This window comes from Bactrocera neohumeralis, chromosome 3 (genome assembly GCF_024586455.1).
Source record: "Bactrocera neohumeralis isolate Rockhampton chromosome 3, APGP_CSIRO_Bneo_wtdbg2-racon-allhic-juicebox.fasta_v2, whole genome shotgun sequence".
In the NCBI taxonomy this organism is placed as follows: Eukaryota; Metazoa; Arthropoda; class Insecta; order Diptera; family Tephritidae; genus Bactrocera; species Bactrocera neohumeralis.
This window is the reverse complement of record NC_065920.1, coordinates 55,190,355-55,198,998: the sequence shown is the minus strand read 5'-3', so window position 1 is coordinate 55,198,998 and position 8,644 is coordinate 55,190,355. Positions and strand designations below refer to the sequence as shown.

General features: G+C 34.4%; 1 pseudogene; it reads left to right on the top strand.

The window, feature by feature from the left end:
- Positions 1-7,325: 7,325 nt before the first annotated feature.
- On the top strand, positions 7,326-7,528 carry LOC126754290 (small nucleolar RNA U3; annotated as a pseudogene).
- Positions 7,529-8,644: the final 1,116 nt, after the last annotated feature.

The following is an 8,644-nucleotide window of genomic DNA, read 5'->3' as shown; positions in this document are numbered from 1 at the left end:
GCTTATTCTTATAGTTTCTGCTATCTCACGATAGATCACATGGCGATCATACAATGTCAGTTTGAGTACAGCATTAATAGTTTCTGTAAAAAACTGATTTCGAACGACCTTGTATTCAACATACCATCGGTAACCACTGTCCTTTAACGCAGCTTCATCGTAAAAATTTAACTAATTTAACCTATGCACTCTTGATGTGTTAATCCACATCGGAAGTTGTACATAAAAATTCCGCAAAAATATTCGCAATTCGATACCATTTTTGGTTGAAAGTGGTTTAAGTAATTGTAGATAACACAAAAAAAAAGCGATCTATTTATTTATGTATAAAAAAAAATTGAGCTTTACGATAAAAGGTAACTTACGTTGCAGTAGAACACGCTTTCTCATATTCATTTACATAACTCATATGTTGGCCGACATAGGCGGCAAAAAGTCACCAGAAAGTGCTGCCACAACAAATTTTTGCCTGCAAAAATCACCAATACAAATATGATTTAATTGTTATGCCACCCACACGTTCTCAAATTTCAGTGGTCAAACTTTTTTACTAAAATTTTCATTGAAACATACTGCAAGTGGCAGCAAACTCAGCAAAGCACCAATTTCGAAAAATAAAGTTTGGACGGCATTCGAAATTATTCTTTATCGTTATCGTTGTTGTTGTCATGGCAGCGAGTACTTTTATTTGTATTAGTAAACAATGGTTACCCAAAAGCTTTACTTAACGAAGGCAGCTGCCAATAGCAGTTCAAGGCAATAATTACAGCTCATTGGAGTTTCTGGTTACAAGTGCTAATTTCATTGCACATTCAACTATTTGCAACCAGCCCAAAGTTAAATAAAACCTTCAAAATAAATAAAAAAATTAACTCTGAGAAAATAAAGTATAATAATCCCAATAAACGTTTTTTCAAAAACCGTTTTGTTTAAAAATCGTGATTTACAAACGAAACTGAAAAACGTTAAAAGTGGATTTGATTCCAAACATAAAAGTATAAGTGGAGCAAAATTTTACAGGCAACCATGTAACGTTCAAAAACAAATCTATATATGTATATGCAAACAAAAGTTCGCAAAGCTCGAAATCAGTCACTTGCATAATTGGCGCCATGATTAATAAATCACACTAATGGTCCGACTGGAATTGTGGTGTTTTTCAGCTAAAGTTTGATGGCGTGATTATTGTTTACAACACTTGATTCGCTTTCAATTTAGCCATAGCTATTAAAAAATTATAAGTACAAAATTTAACAATCAACCATGCAACGTTCGAAAACAAATCTATATATGTATGTATATGTAAACAAAAGTTCGCAAAACTCGAAATCACTCACTTGCATAATTGGCGCTTACACCACGATTAATAAATCACACTAATGGTCCGACTGAAATTGTGGTGTTTTTCAGCTAAAGTTTGATGGCGTGATTATTGTTTACAGCACTTTATTCGCTTTCAATTTAGCCATAGTAATTAATTTAGTGTTTTCATTGTATGAGCGCCGTAGCAATTATTAACTGTTTGTATTTATTTAATCAACTGTTTATACTATTAATAATACTTCAGCTTATTACAGCAGAAATATAAAAACCTGCAATATATTGACCTATGTTAGAAGGCAGAAGTATATGCAAGAAGCTTTTTTGAAGCGAAAGGTGCTTTCTTTTTATATTATATAGTACCCCATGTTGTATGAGCAACACAGCATTCATAAGAAATATAATTTTGAAAATAACGAACATTCTACGGCGAACATAATGTGAGCAAAAATAGTAAGACATCTGTGCCAAATGTCACATCAAAATAATCATTAGTGTTTAGTATACTGAAGTCGTAAATAATTTCGTCTATCTTGGAACCAGTATTAACAACAACAACAATGTCAGACTCGAAATCCAACGGAGAATAAATCTTGCCAACAGGTCTACTTCGGACTGAGTAGGTAATTGGGAAGTAAATTGCGAATATCACATTTGATGGAATGATGCTGAGTTCGACGTTGGAAGCAGAGGGAGGCAGAAATACTGCTTGAGTGTTTTGCGTCGCATGCGCGTTGTCGTATAAGCCAATTTATAAATATTATGTAATTCGTTATTAAGTATTTCACAAATTATAAGACAGGACTATATCACAGTTTTATTTCCACATCTACTTCATTAAATCTTTAACAAAATATGTACACCACACGAAGTATGAGCAACATTCCATATGCATAGCATGAATATATATTCATGCACTGAACAGGATATATTTACTTTGCTCCGATGTTTGTAATAATTTGAAGAAGCCATCGAAGACGCTATCAAATCTATACATAAAAGATCTGCAGATCGAATTGACTCGATATAGTCATGTTCGTCTGCGTAGCTGCTTTTCTGCTTGTCTGTTTGTCTTAGTCCCTCAGTTTTCAACATATCGATTTGAAATTTCGCAAACGTCCTGTGCTCTCATAGACACTGAGCGATCGGAAGCAAGAGCTTGCACTAAAACCACTGTTATTTTAATGACATGCCCCTATAAAATATAGAAATATATATCTTTTTATATTTTATTATTAACAAACATGTTAATATGATAACCTTAAAAGAGGAATCTTCTAGTGAACCTATACTTATAAATGAAAACGTGTAGAGTATATATGAACTAATAGGAAACTGAAAAAATTAACCGCAGACACGGTAAAAATATAATAAGTTAAAAACCCATCATTAACTGATAGCTGAATACTTCGAGATGCTGGATGTATTCGCTTAAATCCACACAGTACAAATGCAACAGAGTACTGCGGGTAAATGGAATAGAAATGGCGAACGAGGTTTATATATAAACATACATATTTATTTATACGCATTGTTGTACACAGTCAGAATCACAGAATTCTGCACTTGAAGCGCAACTTCTTATATGCAATATTTTTGATACAAGTGGAACTAACAAATGCAACGCTGGCGAAAAGCTGTCATAATGCGAACAACAACCGCAACACATTACCATAACCTGCACAAGTGCCTGCCAAAATGTTCGACGTGTGAAAATAACAATAAATTAAACTATGACTATGGAGAAATTCTCGCCAAGAAATGTTGTAAATACCAAAAGATTTAACAGTGTACATATGACTGCAGAAAACAGCTGACGTGAGAGCAAACATAAGTCTGTTGCAAATAATCTACCGCATTTGCAGTTGCATGAAAACTAGATACCGCGATAATTCTCACGCTTGTTTGCTGAGCGAATGCATAACGTCAGTATTTTATTCCCTGATATTTCCCTACTAGTTGTATGGGATCATCGTGATAACAAGTACGCTTTTTTCGACTATGTGTGTCAGTAATGCTCAACATTTCTCAAAATATATAAGTATCAGCATAAAACTTTATATTTCTAATAATGTGTTAGATAGTTATTAAAGATATCTATTATTTGTACTTTTATTTGTCTTTTTCAACATCTCTCTTCCATATTTGCTGCTCTTAAAAACACTTTATGAACTATTCTGTATTATGTGCCATGAGAGGAAACCTCAACTTGCAACGCAAATATTAGACTTAACAGTTTTATGTGCAGTTTTCATACACAGGGTTTGTCCGGAAAGTAATAGGACTGAGTCGATAAAAAAAAAATTATTGAACTAATCTTTACAATTATTTAAAAACATTCAAAATAGGCTCCTTCTGCGTATGCTGCTTTGATCTCCTCTGTCCTTTCAAAATTCTTGTCTTTCATCAGGCTTTTCTGGCAAGGAAACAAAAAAGTCCGGTGGGACCACATCTGGGCGGTAGGACGGCTGCGGCAGCGTTGGGATGCTGTCCTTTGTTAGATAGCTGTTCACAAGAAAGACCTGTGTAAGCCTGGGCGTTGTCGTGGTGTAACTTCCAATCGGCTGAGATATTTTGTCGGACCTGATTGACCCTTCGTTTAAGTCCCTTGTTAACCTTCACGTAAAACTTGGCGTAGGCACTTTATCCAGGAGGAGCAAATTTATGAAATTTGTACACACGAGTCACATTATCTGTCTTCATCAGCGATCTCTTCCCGGCCCTCCAAACACACCACTGATACTAAGTAGATTTTGGAAAATTAAAATGTTATTTTTCGAACGCATTATAAATACCTATGTAGAAGAGAATAAATACACATTCAAATATGCATATGAAAGTTTCATTCGTTTGCGAACCAAATATTTAATTAAAGTGGTGTGAGTAACACGGCACCTGTGCATTTGCCAAAGTGCGAAATTTTTAATTACCTGGAAAGTGGCATCTGTTAAGATATGCTTCCGCAGCGCAATGGTAGGTTTCTTGTGTTTTCTGAGTAAGTCCGAATTTGTCCTTTCGAAAATAATGGTACGGTGATTTAGGTTGCATTCAATTAGTTTAAGTGAAGCATTATTTAGCACTTTGTAACGGTAAAAGCTCCTCATGGGTATAGGTCGGATTTGAAAATGCGTCATAAGGCAGCATGCCCAAATTTTGACCATTTTTAAGTTGTGGTATCCTCTTACAAGTACTTTGCAATATGTTGCTACAGGTACAGTTCTACATAGTGTTTTTTGCCAAATAAATAAAAAATATCAAAGGTAATAAACTTGCAAGCATTTTATATACATATAATATATACAAGTATATAACATTTCTTTATGTGATTTATTCGTGAAAGGAAATTCGAATTTTCTAAACCGTTGAGTTGTACCTATTTTTTTGGCAAAAACAAGTTAAGATTTTTAATATTTTCTAAGTCACAGCACAAAACGCAAACAACCGAGAGATATAGTATGTCTTATATACAAACATAATATTTAAGATTATTTCAACCCACTTTTTGTTGCACGCAACACCTCACTCTTTCATTGCTGTTAGGCTTCTGAAAGCATTGAATTATAGTATATTCAAAGCAGCTGTGAAAAAATGTCTTTAGGAGTGTGAAATGGGTATTGTAGCACCTATTTCATTCACCCTCCTACGACTTAGCTATAAAATATTTCTTCACTGTTTATTCGATGGAAAATACAATATAAATATATTTTCTCGGTTCTGCACGCTTGACGCTTTTCTTTTTCTCCTATAAGAATTTTCATCGTGTAAAAAACTGTGGCAAATAACCGACAAATATTGCCTGCCTTCATGCCTTTGGTTGTGTGTCTTCTGGCTGGTTGCCACAAATATTGTTTTGTTTTGATTTAGTGGTAATTCGATTCGAAAATATTTCGATGGATGTTATTTGGCATGCAACGTTATGTTTCGATAGGTAAAATGGGTAAACTAATAAATAGATAAATTTGAGCGAAAACTTGGCCTAGCCCCTTTATAACTAATATCAGAATTTCAATAATCAGTAATAAAACATCCCGCTAACTTTACTCTTTATGAATGGTTTTACACCTTAAAGTATTTCCCTGGATTTGATTCTTGCAAGATGCAAGAGTATAAAATGTTCGGTTGCATCCGAACTTAGCCTTTCCCGTCTAAGTGTGACTGTTCATTCAGACATTTGCGAAGCTAAATAAAACAGGAAAAAACGTTAACTTTGGCTGCACCGAAGCTAATATACCCCTCACAGGTGCACCTCTTTTAGTAACTATGTGTTCAGTTTATATGGAAGCTATTTGTTATAGTAATCCGATCTGAACAATTCTTTCGGAGATTATATTATTACCTTAAGCAGTAATCCATGTCTAATTCCGTGAAGATACCACGTCAAATGCGAAAGTTTTCCATACAAGCCCTTGATTCCGATCGTTCGGTTTGTATGGCAGCTATATGCTATAGTAAGCCGATCTGAACAACTTCTTCGGAGATTACATTATTGCCTTAGAAAATAATCTGTACCAAATTTCGGGAATATATCTTGTCAAATGTGAGAGTTTTCCATAGAAGAACTTGATTCCGATCGTTCAATTTGTATGGCGGCTATATGTTATAATGGTTGATATCTTAAAAACTGAGGGACAAGTTCGTATGCATACAGACGGACGGACGGACGGACACGGACGGACATGGCTTAATCGACTGAGCTCAACATACTGATAATTTATATACATATATACTTTATATGGTCTCCGACGTTTCCTTCTGGGTGTTACAAACTTCGTGGCAAACTTAATATTCCCTGTTCAGGGTTTCATAAGCACTCACTGAACCATATATTGAGTCATATGTGTATGCACTTATATGTATGTATCTTCTTGATAAGCATAAAATTTGCAAAATCGGTTCTTTATTTGGGACATATACTTTTTGATATCATTTAAAAACTGAAACTTCGGCATTTGGAAGAAACTGGACATAGTTGCTGGCAACTGTAGCTTTAGCCCCACAAAAATAGTCTGATCATTTATATGATCATTGGTACTTTATGAATTGTTCTCCGAAGTTTTCCCTTCCATAGAATCCAGTGTGTATGTAGCGCCATCTTGTTGCACACTGTCAATAGTTCTTCCATTTTTGGCAACAAAAAGTTTGGTATCGAACGATAGCGATGCCACTCACTGAATCCATACATTAGTATATGTGTATGTACAATGATTCCCCACACCAAACAGTGCATATCGGGATGTATATTGAGGACGGCTCAGATTGGTTGCTTCATGAAAGACTTCGTGTGAAGGAATATATGTAGCAGAAGCTAGGCAAAATGTTGCCGTTTTATATCAAACTTGTGAAAGAGTACCACGTGGCGCTGAATGCCGTGAAGGTGCGTATCCCAACCAAATAGTTGCACATTTATACGATTTGCGCATGAATTGTTTGTTGTTTTGAAGTTATACTTCTTATACGAGTTCGGAAAAGGTTGCGATAGATTCAGGTTGCGCAACCTTGCTCAATATGAATCTACGCAACCTTGTCTGCGAAGATGTTCGAGCAGCAAGCGAAGCGGTGACAATCGGCGATCGTTTGTTCGTTTCTTTCGGCACAGCTCGGCTTTTCTACCAACAACACAATGTTGCCATGCTTATGCTGTTGTATTTTTTGTAGAACAATGTTTCAATTTTTGGTTGGTGACATATTCAATTAAAAAATCAATTCCGTTGGGATTCGAACCTACGTACCTCCTTCGTGCTCATCGTAATTTTTGAAACGCTTACCACCATTGACACTTGAATTGCATTGTCCTAATTATGGTTTGGTTATGCATGAAAGAAATATACAATGGATCGCCGATTGTTACCTCTTTCCTTGCTGCTGCTGCGCATATGTATGTTTGTATGCTTGTGCATTATTGAAGTTATGCTTCTTTTTCTTTAGTTTGTCTTTCCTTTATGCGAATTCTCAACTATTTTGCGTATATTTTGGTTGAAATACTCTGCGTTGGCCGTTGAAAAATTAAGGCTATATTTTACAGGATCATTTCTGTAGTTAGTCTTCATTTAAATTTTTTGGAAATCGACCCGTGATGACGAGGTATATCGTTTTATCTGACAGCGTGAGGTTTATGAACTTCATTTCTAATATTGTGTTGTGGCATATTAGAAATGATGTTTCTTCGAAAATCGCTCGCTTACAACGGATAAAACGACTTCTTAGTGGTGATTTTACATAGTGAATAAATTCCAAGGTTTTACCCAAAATTAATGCGGTCAATAAGTACAGTACACTTATGTATGCTTGCGCATTATTTTCCTTTCGTTTGTCTTTCATTTTTGCGAATTCTCAACTATTTTATGTGACTTTATTTCTTTCGTCTATCTTTTGTGCGAATTCTTTGAATTTCTGAACGCGCACATGCATATACATACATTCATATGAGCATGTGCAGATACACAAAATAGGATAGAAAGATGTATGCCTTTTAACATCGTATACTATACTAATAAATATATTTCGTACTAATAGAAATTAAATTTATCACAGCAATATTATGTACATATATGTATATTAGGTATATTGCTGTGATAAATTTAATTTCTATTAGTAAGAAAAATATTTATTAGTATAGTAATACGATGTTAAAATGCAAAAATTAAAGACTAAGTCCGTCGAGATTCGAACCTGCCTTCACATTGTGACTTTTTATGTGCTTACCACCAACACCACTATTGACACTTTCGTGGCGTTGTCTTAAGTATGGTTTGGTTATGCATGTAAGAAATATACGATGGTTCAAATAATTTTGTTTAAGTATAGAAATATGCTTTTGTAGAACATTTGCTTTCGCAAACATACAGACAAATGTGCAAACGACATAATATATGTATGATTGTTTCGCATTTTGTTTCTACGCCGGTCAAATTTCTATACAAAAATCGACTGAAATGCATGAGAAAATAAAATGGACAACTAGGGCAAATAATTAAAAAAAAATTTATTGATAATTAAATATAAATGAAAATACATGTTAATTTACTTTAAATTTATTAAGAAACTTATTTAAATTTATTGAAAAACTGCAAAGAAAAATAAAAAGAAAATTCCTTTTACTTTGGCCCAGTTTTGTGCGCAATACAAATGGAACACCAATAATGAATACAAGAAATTGACTAAACACCATGATATAAGATATACAAATTATAATATGACAACCCAATTCGAAGAGTACATACGTACGCTGCATATTCCCTTCCGCAACGAAGAGACAGAACTACTTTCCGAGTCAAAATTCCTTCATTTAGACTTTGCTTTATAAAATGTACATAATGAATTTAAA